The sequence below is a fragment of the Silene latifolia genome, chromosome 7 (assembly GCF_048544455.1).
Source record: "Silene latifolia isolate original U9 population chromosome 7, ASM4854445v1, whole genome shotgun sequence".
Classification (NCBI taxonomy): Eukaryota; Viridiplantae; Streptophyta; class Magnoliopsida; order Caryophyllales; family Caryophyllaceae; genus Silene; species Silene latifolia.
In genome coordinates, this window is record NC_133532.1 from 128,200,198 (window position 1) to 128,215,730 (window position 15,533).

The following is a 15,533-nucleotide window of genomic DNA, read 5'->3' on the forward strand; positions in this document are numbered from 1 at the left end:
AAAAGAAAAAATATATTTTGAACTCTTATTTTAATCTTAAATCAAACAAGGACACGTGGAGCATTTATGTAAGCATATCTTACTGGGCCACTTCACACAAAATACTAATCTTACTTGGTATGCTTGACCATAATGTGCCTCTGGTTTTACTCTTCTTAGACCATCTCTGTTTCAAGTGAAGGTGGGTCACTCACTCATAACACGAATCTACATATTTACTCATCTTTTACCCGAGCATGCGCCTTTCTTTTTGCTTTTCGTTTTATATCTTCTTGATCGCTTAAACTTTATCGTCTTTCTTCTGATCTTTAGATTAAGAAAGTCGTATTGCTTGGCATACATCATACATGATGTTGAACTTGTGTTTTTTTAGCCGAATACTGGACGTTATCTCGTAACATGGCATACGGCATGCTCTTTCCAAGAGCGATGTTGCCAATTGAAAGAAATACGGAGTATAAATGTCTGTATTAGTCTTTGTTTTCTATGAATTTGGATAACATAAGATTTACATATGCTTTGGTGCACTAACAAATGTGTATGCGATCCAAATGCACACGTTTGGAGTGCAATACTTGCACTTTCGGTAGTATGTTGGATCTAATGTAGTAATAATTTAAGCATTTCTGATTCTTTTCCATTTTCTTTGTTTTTGCAGAATAATTCATCATACATTATTGGCTTATTGAATGTATGTATCTCAGATTCTTTTCCCTCTACTTTTAACTATTTCCCTCTCATTATTTACTTAGTTTACCTTTACTTTTAAATATTCCCGGAGTACTTCGTATTTGTTATTGGTTATGACCGAACTTGAACGTATAGTGCAAGCGAACTATTTTCCCCTGTTTTACCAAATAAATGATTCCTTTGAGCGTATTGACAGCTTTAGCCACGAACATCTCAGCTCCAAGTCCTACCGTCAAAAATTACTACTAAAATAATATACCTTCTAGAGTTCAAAGCTTTTACCTCATGCAAATGATTTGATTTGATTTGATTTTCCACTTATCATAGATGTTCTTCATTTATGTTTAAGAGTACTTTTTGAAATATTTTATCTTCATGTTTATTCCTTGACCAGATGCTAGTGAATATTTATGTACTTATACAAGGGATAAGGAGTTAAAAGGGCGACGACTAACTGCCTTCCTTGGTAAAATGAATTGATCCATTTTCTCTCGTACACCAAACGCTTCTACGATTACATCCAAACACGCCTTAAGTTTCAATTATAGCGACTATTCTTTATGAAAACAAACTTGTATGAGTGTGAAGTGTCTGTTCGTATTTTAGTATCGACCATTCAACACGATTATTTGCAATAAAATGAAAAATGGAAGCAACGGTAGAATATGCTCAAGGTGAAGGGAAGGGGTCCCATATGAACATAGACACATGGTTGATTTATGGAGTAAAGACCCACTTTGAATACTTGTTGACACTAACTGCCGATCTAGGCTTCAAATATTAAGTTAGGCGTGGGGCTTTGTTAAAAGGACAGACATTAATGGGTGATTTGTACAGGAGTATTGCATTGGGGCCGAGTGAGTTAAACCACCATTATATGCAACCTTATCTATAGTCGGTAGAATTTACTTGTATGCACAAACTCTGTACGTAATTCCTTAAAATCAAGTGAGTCAAAGAAGGAGAAGTGGAACAAGTAATATGGGATTCTATTATAAGTCGAAAATAATGGAAGTAACAGAATTTGATGGCGGATATTTGAAGAAACGTTATCTATACATAATTAGCATGTCTTGAGAAAGGTATTATATATGGTACATACAATGAATCGAGCCTACAAAATATCAGGCCGAGCCTTGGGCAAGATATGAGTTGGATTCATGTATATTTTTGGCACGTACATAAGAAAGCTTGCGGGTTTGGGCTAAGTTACTAGATCGAGTCTACATGAAGGCACGGTGCTTTGGTCGTATTAACTTCTTTTACGGGTCAAACAGACGAAGTTTAATGAACGATACGCCAGTTAACAATTCCGATTCAGCTGATGTCTCGATGGAATAATTAGAGTAAAGCCAAGTGTTTTATTTTCACAGTAGATTAATGTAAATTAGTTTGGTTTTATGTATTTTTTTACCCTTTGATTTGTTCAATGAGAAAGGAGGTCATTTTCTACAAAATCAAATCTATGAAAGGCATTCAGTTGCTATGTTGACAATTTTTTTTTTTTTTTTTTTTTTTTTGACAATGATATGGTGGCGATTTCGTGTATATGCTACTTAGAGTATTATTACAACTTAGAAATGACTTGTTAGTCAATTTTGCAGCAGCATCCAAAAAACTAAAGTCTGTCTTTTGTGAAGTTGTCAAGGTACGATTAATCTTTTGATTTGGAAATACTAATCACCACTTCTTACTTGTATCCTTTGTGTTGCTCGTTTATTTACAAGATTGTTTGTAGTCGGAGTAATATGATAAGGTGGTTGCGGACAACTTAAGTTTTCTCATATAAATATCAGTACATGTTAGAAGTCCGGGATGAGCAGTACTACTTGTTCTAAGTCCCGGGCAATAATGGGGCCCGGCCCTTACCGTGTCCAAGACGATGTCGATGACAGGTCCCTTACCGCGTGATCTGTAATAGAGTTATGAATTGTTATGCAGGCACCCTGTGGTCATCTTCCTGGAAAATATGAGTGCGCCGAAATGAATCAATGAATGTAAGGGGTCACTCTTGCAATTGATCATTCCCTATCAACCCAAGTGGCTCACTTCCTTGAAACTTCATTGCACCCCCCCCCCCCCCCACCATTTCGCAAATCGTACTCGATTCCGACTGTGACGTCAACAAATTAACCCACTTTTAAAAAATGTATATTATGTACAAACGATAATATTTGTTTATAGTCAAAACGGGTAAAGTATTACCGACTTGCATGACTGCATATCTGAAGACAAATGAATAGTAATATCTAAGGAATAACAAATGTTTGTCTCATTCATTCAAATAGAGTATTAGTGTATAACCCGTTTTAGATATAAAACGTCTTAATTAAGAGAGACAAGTTGAAAAACGTTTAATATAGAAAATACAAAGTAGAACTTTTTACTTGGGTAGAATTTTCCATTTTTACTCTTTCTAACAAGAAAAGAATTACAGTACTAGCATTTGCCATTTGCCTTGAGAAATAAAGTCTCCTTGACGAAACCAAAGAAGAAAAATATTCCATGTTTGAGTCTTTATTTATGGTTTGGAGTCACTTTCGACCATTCCACTTTCTTCATGATGATGATCTACTATGATTCTTTTCTTGTGAAATTCTAAGATCACCAAAATGTAAAGTATGAATAACAAATTAAACAAAAGTACCAAGTATAAGTAATGGTTATCTTAATACACTTACAAAAATCGGCCAGCAATATAATCATTCTTTTCTATTACGGCAATGTGAGACTCTTACATATGACACGTATTTGAACTAAGGCTATTTCTTGTGAATAATTGTACTTGTATTCAATGCAATTGCAACATTTTATGAACAGTAAACGTGTACCATGCATGCTAATGAGTAATGAAGATGGGTTGGGCCTAGTACGTGTACGTACAACTCATATATCAACAAATCTGTTAATTAGATGCATGATTATTACTGTTCTAATGCATGCACAGAGCCATAGATTATTGATGGAATGTATGTATCATGTATGAATTATGATCTGCATTTTGTGAGCATCACATGTTCTTCTTATTTCACTAATCTACGAACATGTGTATGTACAACAATACTTGGCTTATTCATTCACTCTGATTACTACCTTTCACTATTTTGTACATGCTTGTTCTAATTGAACACTTCCCATTCCATGTATAATCCTATATATATTAACAAACTTAATTGAATAATTGTTCCACTTACTTATTATTATTCGTTGAGTTGATTGGTTTTCACAACACGATTCAATCAGTTATATATCGAAATCTCTCATTTTATATTAATATAAATTATACATATGCAGTATTACTCGTACAGTCGTACATAATTATATGATGACACTAAAATTAACAATACGTATTGACTATTGATACAATTTAGAGGTTATTAAATTTGCAAATCAGAATTAAGTAAAACGGATCAGTAATAAATAAAAGAAATCGCTATAACATACTAGCTATATTACTAAATAAAATTATCAATGTCAAACTTTAAAAGGTGACCAAAAGTATATAATAAGAGATCAACTTCTAAACTTTATGACAATTTGGGTGCGTGACTTTATTCACAACTTTAACGTCGTCTTCATAAAACAAGATGCACCACGAATCGAAAGTAAGAGTTCATTGGAACAATAACTAAAGATGATCGACATTTTATGGCGTGCAAATTAATATGCAAATTAAAAAGGCATGTAAAATAATGAAACATTTACTCATCAATATATAAATGTCCTTATCCAATAGTTGTTGTTCTTAGCTTATCAAGGGTCCTCTCATTAAAGCTTATTCTTTATTTGATGTGGATCATCTCTTGATATGAGTTGTAATATTCAGATTGTATTCCCTCTTCTCTTGCCAACAAATTCCAACATAAATATCAACTATTTTAATTGGTAAAATCATGAAATATATTGCTCGTTATCAGATTTTAAGCTTCACCAATATTAAATTAAAGTAACCTTTATAATTCTCTTTACACAAAAATAAGGACAAACTCCGATCTCTGTTCGACGGAGGAATTCTAAGGTTCCTCATCAACATAACAATATTGATTAAGTGATACTCGTACATCAAAGTAATCATTTTTTTTTTCTTATTGACTCTCTCTGGTTAATAAAAACAATGTCGATAACAAAAAAAAATATGTTCTCACCCAAAAATAAAGAATACTTTAACCAATTCTAAAAATCGAACAGTTATATTAAGTGATGATCATCCAACCCAATTTACTACTGATTATAAATTTGCAGCCTATCAATTTCGAGAATCTAAACAGCTGTATCAAGTGATCATCGCATTGATTTGAGAAAATGCACCAAAATTTTAAACCCAACAAGATATTAAGTATGAAAAAGAAATAAGCACCAAATATAAAGAAAAACAAAGACAAAACATTTGAATGAAGAGCACCAAAAGAATAGGACCACCCAACAAGGCAAGGCAAGGCAAGGAGTGATGGAAATGCATAATAGACAAATAGTGAGTGCATGCCTTATGTTTGGGCTACGGGCCATATGACCCGGTTGCTTGCTTTGATGGGGTTGTAAACTTGTATGCATCCATCCCTTAACCATCTTGTCCAACCCTCATCTCATCATCTATTGATCTTCTTGATAAATCTCAATCTTTTGCCAACCCCACCCCCTAAACTTTTCGTCCTTTTTCTTCTTTTGCCCAAATTTAGCATGCTCTAATTGTGCATGCATGCTCAAATTGAAATGATTATTAGCTTTAATCATTATATCATCATTATCCCCACTATTTCTACTTTTTTAACATTTCATTTTAAATTTGAAGTTGTAAAGAAAGTCACAAGGGCAATATGTTGTTAATAGGATGCTCACTCCTACTCATGAGTCATAACTTTACCGGCTAAACTAGCTGATATCTGCTACATTTTATTTCAATTTGAAAACCTGATTTTTAATAACAATGATGGCCTTATTTAGTTATTTAGCTTAAAATTACTCCAAACACATTAGTTAATCAACTAATCATGTAAAATATTAACTAGTCAACTATTTACACAAAAATGGATGAAAATTTAAAATGGATGGAAATTATAAGAAAATCATATTATTATAAAATCTATAAGTGTTTTGCCTAGAGTAATATTTGAGATTTCAGGTACCTTATTCTAATTTATATCCCTTTTTTACCCCTTCAATCTATAATGTTAAATAATTATTATATGCTTTTACGTCATTTCACTAAAATATGCTACCTTTTCAGTTAATTTGTCAAACATTTTTTTTATAATCGGTTATTTTATTACATTTTAATTTTCAGTTACCTTATCAGCTACCTTTTCAAATTTTAATTAATTTTTCAGTTTTCATGTACTTTCCAGATTTCAATTATTCTTTCAGCTAATTTTACCAAACAACGCCTACACAAATATTTGTATATTGGTAATATCGTCATTTTACTAGTAAAGATATTGGTGGGCCTGCCCGACCGTTCGGAGGATATTGAATTGCTTTAGCGGTGCTTATCATGGGGCTTTATAAATCCTGGCTGCTAAAGGTCGTCGACAAATTACTAAATATCGTCGACAATTTTAATGAACTTCCAATTTTGCCCCTCCCTCACACTCCCCCTTATATTTTCCTTTTTATTCAATAACTACCTTTCATATTCCAAATTTTGAAAAAAAAAAACCCGACTCAAATTTCAACAAAAAAACGTATCGACCGCATAATTTAAAATCACGAATTCAAACATTAACCAAGGTATGTGATTAGTATTAAAAAAATTTTGTATTATTTTGCTTAGTTTGTAAATTTGTGACGGAATTAGGATAGATGCCAAAGTTGTGACGGAATTAGGATAGATGCTTTGATTTCAATCGGATTTAGTCGTGTTTCGCGAAAATCAAACGGAATAATCGAAAAAAAAAAAAATGAAAACACACGAATGGGCCAGACGAGGAACTTCTTCGTCAAGTCCAGGCCCAGCACGAAAAGAATTCCTCGTCTAATATGGGCTCTGGACGAAGAATTCTTTAAATCTGGGCTCGGAGTTGGACGAAGGAGTTCTTCGTCCGGCCCATTTGTCTTTTTTTTTTTTTTTTTTTTTTTTTTTTTTTTTCTTTATGTTTTAGAATTTTTCGATACTTTTTTTTTTTTTTTTAAATATTTTTTTTCCGTCTTGTTTTGTTATCGTTATAAACTAATAAATTATTAATAATAGTTATCGTCCGTGGCGAAGTCGTTGTAAATTTATATTTTTTCCGTCTCGTTTTGTCGACGTAAAGTATTAATTAATTATTACTAATAAACCCCTTTTGGGGATATTTTGTTTTTTTATTTATTTTTTAATTTACTTAAACTTATATTTATAAATTCTTTGTTTTATAAATTTAAGTAATCAAGTTGTTGTAAAATAATTTTTGTTGCGTCTCGTTTAGTTTACGTAAAATATTAATTAATTATTATTAATAAACCCCGTTCCGGGTTATTTTTTTTTTTTTTTTAATTTACTTAAACTTATATTTATAAATTCTTTGTTTTATTTTTTGAATAGATGGCCGGTGGAGGAAATGACCGTCAAGTTCGAGCTCGAAAGGGGCTCCGGTTTGAGTCCGAGGTTGGAGATGGTAGTACCGATTCGTGGACCGATGAGCGGGTGGAGGAGGAGCTGGTTCGGTCGGTGATGTGATAGGTGAGGAGGAGGCGGGTATTGAGCGAGTGCGTAGGGTGCCACGTAGACGGACTGAGGAGGGGCGTTTCGAGCGGAGGTCGGATGGTAGTTCTAGTAGTGTGGTGGCTCCGAAGAAGAAGTCGGGTAAGGATGTCTCTTGGTTGATCGATCATCGTGTTCCTGGTGGTCCGACTTTCCCCACGTGATTCTTAGCTTCGGGGCCACATTGCCAACACCATATGGTCGACTCCTAATGAGGTCGGTCGACCGTTTTTGACGGTTACCACCGGTTTGGTAAGACGAGGTTGTTGAGTTGTTGGCAACTCCCTCCGACCGTTAAGACTATTTATGACAGATCGGTCTTTCTCACCTATTAGATTCCATGACCGAGTATTATAACATGCCCCTTATTTCTGCCTTTGTTGAGAGATGGCAACCCGACACCAACAGTTTTCACATGCCTTTTGGGAAGATGTCCATACTCCTTCACGATGTTTGAGATCTTAGGCGTTCGGGTTCTTGTGCTTGTTGTAAGGTGGAGAGTAATGACGGGACGTTGGCGGATCCCCTTATGTATGTATGTGGCTTCTTTGGGATTTCATCGTGAGCGATTGAGGTTGCCGTTAAACTCTACTAAGAAGGTCCCTATTTACAAGAGTGGGGGTATATTGGTAGATGCAGTTTGTGAAACGGCGAGAGCTAATTGTGATGTTGTTTTTGCTCGGGGTTTTTGGTGTGGTGTTGGGGTCGACACTTTTTGTCGACAAATCGTGATAGGTTACGTCCTCGTTGTTTCCTTTAGTGTATGATCTCGATGAAGTACACCACTACGCTTGGGGAGCCGGTGTACTTGCCTTCATGTCTTAAACGGTTGGGGGTAGCTTCACGTCTTTGGTGTGAAGACTATTGGTGGTTGCTTGACCTTGTTGCAATCGTGGATCTATGAGTATTTTCCTATGTTCGGACCGGTCCACCTTCGCAATTGACCCTACTCGGCCTCGGTCGTGTTCTTGGAGATCCGTTCGTCCTTTCGCTCAAAATGCGGAGAAATTGTTGGAGTATCGGAGGTTGTTGGATGGGCTTACTTGTGCTTCCATTAGGTGGGATCCGTACGGGCCGCGTCAGGAGGAGTATCATCCTCGTACTTTGTATACCGGTTGTATTCGTTTCATGGACATAGCGGAGCCGTACCCGGCTGATCGGTGTTTACGACAGTTTGGGTATGTGCGAGATCATACCCAATCCCATTATGAGATTGATGGCGCGTCGTCGTCCCGCCGGGTTTCGCACGAGGTTAGTGTTGGGGTTGGGGAGAGCGATCATCTTTGGGATTCTTTGGCGGGATCACGTGGTTCGGCTTTCTCGTAAATCGAGACCAGTTAGCTTCCCGGTGAGACGGAGCGAGTATGAGGCTTGGTTTAATGGGAATTCTCACCCGTTCATCATTGATCCCGACCACCATGATGCCCCCCTGCCACATGAGGATTTTGATATTCCGCGAGGTAATAATATTACTTACGATTGTTGTAATAATCGATATAATTTTCTTCTTGTTCCTCGATAATGTTTATAATGTTTTAGTTGTTCTTGTCAATTTGCAGATCGCACGTCTTGTAATGTTTCGATTTTACGAGGCGAAAAAAATTAAGGATGACAAGAAACACTTGCCTTCCTCCGCAAGATGATGAAGAACGTCGACCCATTGATTGAGAGGGCTGGGGATATCATACGTCGGCCGAGGACCTCGTCAAACACCCGGTGATGTTGTTCGGCGTAGAGCAGATGGTGTTTATACCGATAGCGAGGAAGAGGATAATCGGTGAGTGGGAGACTAATTTGTGTTTGTTTTCATTTATTTTGTACGTTTTTGAAGACATTATTTATGTTGGATGATTATGGTAGTTTACTATTATTTCAAAAAAATTGACGGTTTTAAATTAAAATTTCTTAAATTTCTTAAATTTCTTGAATACATAGCAATCGATGCAAATTCATACATTTCGAAAATAGTAACTACTTCATGACAATGGCCAACATAATGAAAACAAACAAATACAAGATACACTTGAAATAAAACTTCATCATCCTTGTCATTTCCGAAATCTCCTTTTTTATACCTATCACTTGCTCTTTCATGACATTTCCACTTGATGCATCATCACCCGGGATGTAGAAGTATTGCCAAAATGAGTTATGTTGTTCGTTCTATACTTGGCCCATTTTTCCAAGTGCGGGAACCATTGCCTCTCAATATAAGCCGCCACTCCCGCCCATTCCCTTGCCAATTTGCCCCACGCAACATTAAACTTATCTTCGGTCTCCGCCTCGACAACCGCAGTAAACAAGTTAAAAGTTACATGCTTAGCCCAATTATCTTGACCCGTGATATCAAGTGCTTTCGTCTCCACGTTAGAATATATATGCCAAAGACATAGCAAGTGAGACGAATCCGGAAAAACAATAGGAATCGCGTTCAACAAACCTTTCTCGCAATCAGTAACAATAGCATTAGGTTGAACGGCATCATTGAGCGGGGCCTTTGGTTTCCGTAGGACCCACGAGATATTTCTCCTCCGACTCATGCGTCACAAGAGCATACGCGATGACAAAGCTCTTCCCGACGGGTGTGACTCCAACCATCTCAACAAGCGGAAGACGGTAGTCATTTGTCTTGTACGTGGAATCGTCGTACCACATAATAGTATGATCGAAACATCTTAACCGCTTACGGATGAGCCATGAACACGTGGGTTAGCTCATCGGTCTCTTGATCAGTGACCCAATAATGAACGTACTTATCTTTGAACCGCAAGTGCTAACATCATTGTCGGGTTTCTCCCATCTCTTTCCTCGACCCTTACTTTTTGAGAACGGTTGTAGATTTGTCGCCGATTAGGTCTTGACTTTTCCAGATTCCGCTGATGTAAACCCGCACTAATAATTGCCGGTCTAACGTGAGCTCTAACTTGGGCATCGATAAAAGCCAACTCCTCGTCATCAAACTTTGCAAAGTATCTGTCGCCGTCACAATACAACGTTAAACCATGATTATGAAACCCGGATCTCATCACAAGCTGCCACTTATTCTCTTCTAATTCAACAACTTTCATTGAAAATTTGCAATTGCACCACGCGGTAGCGGTGTTACCCCTCATTAAAGAATCGGCATCCTTATTTACGGGACCTTTTCCACCCATCCGACAAACAAAATAACGTTGTCTCAAATTCGTGTTACGACCAACTTTCTTGTTGCTTGATTTTTTTATACCAAACCCGAGTCGGAGCCCGATCTCATATGCCCAATTAAACGCTTCAGTACTAGTAGAGCTGATCAAGTGCGGGTCGGCCCGTTCGGCCCAGCCCGTTCGGCCCGCTAAAAGAGCGGGCTTGGACAAGATAAATAAAAAATTAAACGGGTAACGGACAAGAAAACTAGGCCCGCTGGAATAAATGAACGGGCTTGGACTAAACAAAATTGCCCATGGACGGCCCGCTAGGCCCGCTATTAAAAGTATCCTCATAAAAGTCCTCAAAAACCCACAATCCTCCGACGTTCTCTACTCATTTCATTTACAATTTGTACACTCTAAACCAATTAGGTAGCGCAAATGAATACTTATGTCTTACGTATAAGTGGAAGATTGTCGGTATTTACACTTGTCGTATAAAGATTCTTCGAGAATGGACATGCTAACGGGATTGTCAGATAAAGATAGTAGCTTTTAAGTATTTATTACACGGGAGTGTATGTAACCGCTAACTAGAGGTGGCAATCGGGTCAGTCGGGTCGGGTTTGGGTCGGGTCACGTCGGGTCGGGTCATATCGGGTTCGGGTCATATCGGGTCAACATACCCTTTCGGGTCGAGTCGGGTCGGGTTCGGGTTGTTATCGGGTCGGGTCATTTCGGGTCGAATGATATATCGGGTCGGGTCGGGTTTGAGTCGGGTCATTATCGGGTCCGGTAACTTAATCGCATTACTATAATTTTTTACCATTAAATTTAGTTTTTAACCTATTATTTGGTTTAATTAATCTATTACTAAGTCAAACATATCAATCTAAACACAAAATCACTTTCATTTTGATCAATATTAAGCTTAATAATTGTCGGGTCATCAATTTAATCGGGTGAGTATCGGGTCGGGTCAATATCGGGTCGGGTCTGGGTCGGGTTCGGGTCACTGATAATCGGGTCGTGTCGGGTTACAGGTCGTCATCGGGTCGGCTCGGGTCGGTTTCGGGTCACAATATTTTCGGGTCGGGTCGGGTCGGGTTTGCTCGGGTTCGGGTCGGGTCACTCGGGTCGGGTCAGACTTGCCAACTCTACCGCTAACAATGCCGCACAAAGACCAAGGCAAAAATGAACTTTTGATGTTTGTAGAACATTGTCAAACTTGTGTTTTTTCCAAAATCTAGTAAACTTATCATTAAAATTAATATACTTTCTTAAGGGCAAGCTTTTAAAGTCAATTGTTAAGTTTTAGTGGGATGTAGCGATAACAAACTCGTGTTTTAATAGAAACACTAATTCTATATTTGATTTTAGTCAGGCCCACGGGCCGGCCCGCTCTTTTGAAGTGGGCGGGTACGGACAGTGGAAACTTGCCCGCTTAGCGGGCTCGGGCTATAAAATAAAGCCCGTTGGACACTTTTTAGCAGCTGGGCCCGGCCCATGTCCAGCCCAAGCCCGCTTTTGATCAGCTCTAAGTACTAGATGCAAAAAATCTGGTTGGCGTAAAATGATCTGAGTAATCAACACCGTCTCCATCGTTAATCACCTGCGCACGCATTTCAACAAGTTAGTTATTAATTCAATTATTTGCTACGGGACTAGTCGAAGTAAATATAAAATAATATAAAATTAATACAAACACGGTAATAAGTTATTTTTTACAAAACGAGTCGGAAATGTTAAAGATAAAAATTTCATATAAAGACGGTAATTAATTAATTCAATTGTTTTATAATACAAAAACGGCATTTAATTATTTTGTACACAACGAGTCGGAAATAACGGAAATTAATTATAATTATTTGAATTGTCGGAAACTATAAAAAATAAAAAATTTTAATACATATACGGAAATTAATTATTTTATACAAAAGCAGTGGAAACAAAAAAAAAAAAAAAAAAAAAAAAAAAAAAGTAACGAGAAACTCTAAAAAAAAAAAAAAAAAAAAAAAAAAAAAAAACAACAATGGGCCAGACGAAGGAAACCTTCGTCCAACACCAAGCCCAGACGAAGGAATCCTTCGTCAACACAGCCGGAGACGAAGGATTCCTTCGCCCGTCAAGCCCAATATAAGGCGACCCATTTCTTCGTCCTGGATGGGCCGAGACGAAGAACCCCACGTCTCAGCCCAGTTCCGTGTTCTTTTTTTTTTTTTTTTTTTTTTCAATTGCTTTTTCATATAAATCCGTCACAAATTCTATCATAATTCCGTCTACATTCATGGCATCTATCCTAATTCGGGATTCAAACGATAATAAAACATAAATTTTTAACAAAACTAAATCGTAAACTAACCTCGTTACTATCTTCATTGTTGAAATCGTTGTTAAAATCGTTCCCGTTCATGTTGTTAATTACAAAACCCGACTTTTTTTTTTTTTTTTTTGAAATATTTTAGTGAGACGGTGACTTGTGTTTTAGTGAGACGGTAATTTCATTTCTGTTTTGAGACGGAAATTGCATTTTGGTGAGACCAATATGGAGTCATGATATGGAGGGCAAACTTGGAATTTTACGTTAATTGTCGACGATATTTAGTAATTTGTCGACGACGTATAGCAGGACCCTTATAAATTTGAGTATATGAATGAGCAAGAAATCAGGTCTAACAAAGCCCATTAGACTAACCTAGTACTTCTGAACCCACCTAATGAATTTTTTTTTTTCGCATATTATCTATATTCATTTTAGTCCATCAAAGGCCCAAAAAATTGGATCAAAGGGAAGTCCTGGACTATGAGGGACGCCGGACGTGCATTTAGTATGTATAATGGTTAGGAAAATGAAAGGGCGCCACCGGGTGACACCCAATTTGGGCGCCACCTTCTCACATGGGGTGAGTGGGGACCCCTTCAATAAACAATTGTTGTGAGAGGGTGGCACCCAATTTGGACGTCACCCGGTGGCGCCCTATCACTATCCGGTTGGTTATTAGATGTGCGGCAACATAAAGATACGTAGGGTTCTCGACCAGGGGCGTCTAACACCCCGTGTAACCACGGGCGGAGGAACCAGGCCTCCGGTTTTGGACACCGAATTTATAAGCCTTATTGATTAAATTCAATACAAAAATCAGAGTATAATACCCTTGTGTATTCATATTTGGGGCCTCATTTTTTCTCGGTGCACCGGGCCTCCATTTGTTTTAAGACGCCCCTGTTCTCGACGACTACGGACTGCGAGGTTTTCGGTGGTTTCCAGAAGGAATACAACTGCACCACCACCACAGCGGTTAAGGGTGGAATGGTGTAGAGGGTGGTCGCTGTAATGGGAGATTGCCAAGGGTGATGACCGAAGAGGACGGATATGGGTAATAGACATACATAAGTAAATACAGAGTATAAATTAAATTTTTTGATAAAGGAAGTCTACTCGATTAAAAGTCTACAATCCATCCCGCTTATTAGTGTCTTCCATACATGAACGTAAATAATCAACATAAGTACTTGTGTAAGGTTGCAACTTGCATGCATGCATATCTCCCTAAACTACTATACTTTTACCCTCACTAATATGATAATGTTTGATTTGTTTTTCACTATTTTTGTGTAAAACCGCTTTATACAATACTAACTGAATTAATCAAAGACCCAACGGAGCAATAAAAGGCACTAATATGGAGCGGAAAATTAATTCAGTAGATCCACTATTTTATTTAATTGTATAGTATTATTCTTTTTACTCTATTCTATTAGGTTACATAGGTTTTTGTTGTTGAGTAGTCTTTTTCATGTCAAGTAGCTAAACCATCACTATCCTTTGATTAGAAGAAGAGATTTGGATAGATATGAAATTACATATGACTAATAGTTAATTTGCATGCATTTTATATAGCAAGGCCGATTTTTATTTACAGGTTGATTCCACTATTTTGATATCCTTTGCGATTGCTTATTAGTCCTTTTTCATAAATGAAAAAAAAAACAAGTAAAATGGAAGTTTCATGACAACAGTTTTGGGTATCGTTTAAGATTGTGTACTAGTCCTTTGATTATTAAACTTTTAAGGGACTTTTTTTTTTAGGTATCAAAAAAGTCTCGCCTAGGGTTTCCTATGGAATTTAGTCTTTGTTCTATCCTTCTTATTTGGGGCTGGTTTGAGTCTATTTGGTTTTCTTTCGCTCGTAGGAAATATAATAGTGTCGCTCATGAACTAGCTCATTTTGTTCCTTGGTGGATAGGACGACGAGCTTGCTCGAATGATTTACCTCAATATATTGCTTGTATTGCGGATGCTGATTTAGTTAATACTCCGTAATACATAATTTAGAACCCGTTTTGTGGGGTTTTTCAAAAAAAAAAAAATATTAGAGAAGAATAATTATACGAACGTAAAGATTCTATTAGAGAATAATTATTTTCTTCTTGTTTACAAACTCACAAATACTTTTGACGAATTGTTGTAGGTGTGGATGTGTGATCAAGTTTGCGCTAAATATTGAATATTTAGGAAATAGTCAACAAGAGCCCGTCTAGCTCAGTTGGTAGAGCGCAAGGCTCTTAACCTTGTGGTCGTGGGTTCGAGCCCCACGGTGGGCGCTTTATTTTTATTTTCCCTTTTTTTCTTAGAGAATTTGTAAGTTCCCACAGGTTTGCACATATGAAGGTCTATAAAAGTATAAAGATTGGGTGTTGACTCTTGAGGTTGCAAGATTGGGCCTTGCTCCTTTGGTGTCTTGAAAGAGAAAACAAAAGGGACATTTTTAACCATAGGTAGTGATAGGGCGTCACCGGGTGACGCCCAAATTGGGTGCCACCCTCTCACAAGCATTCTTTATTGAAGGGGCCCGCACTCACTCCATGTGAGAGGGTGGCGCCCTTTCATTTTCCTTAACGGATATACTCCCTGAGTCTCACTGATATGTATTTTTGTCAATTTGCCGATAAATTTGACAAAGATGTTAGGAGTACACGGGGTGTACAAGGCCTTTGTACACAGGCCATTCATAGCGCGACACGTGTAAAAGTTGAAAAAG

The 15,533-nt window shown here is 37.3% G+C and overlaps 1 non-coding gene across 1 annotated transcript; it reads left to right on the plus strand.

Moving 5' to 3' along the window:
- Positions 1–15,023: 15,023 nt before the first annotated feature.
- TRNAK-CUU (transfer RNA lysine (anticodon CUU)) lies at positions 15,024–15,096 on the plus strand. Its single transcript has one exon. It is a non-coding gene; the product is annotated as a tRNA-Lys (tRNA).
- Positions 15,097–15,533: the final 437 nt, after the last annotated feature.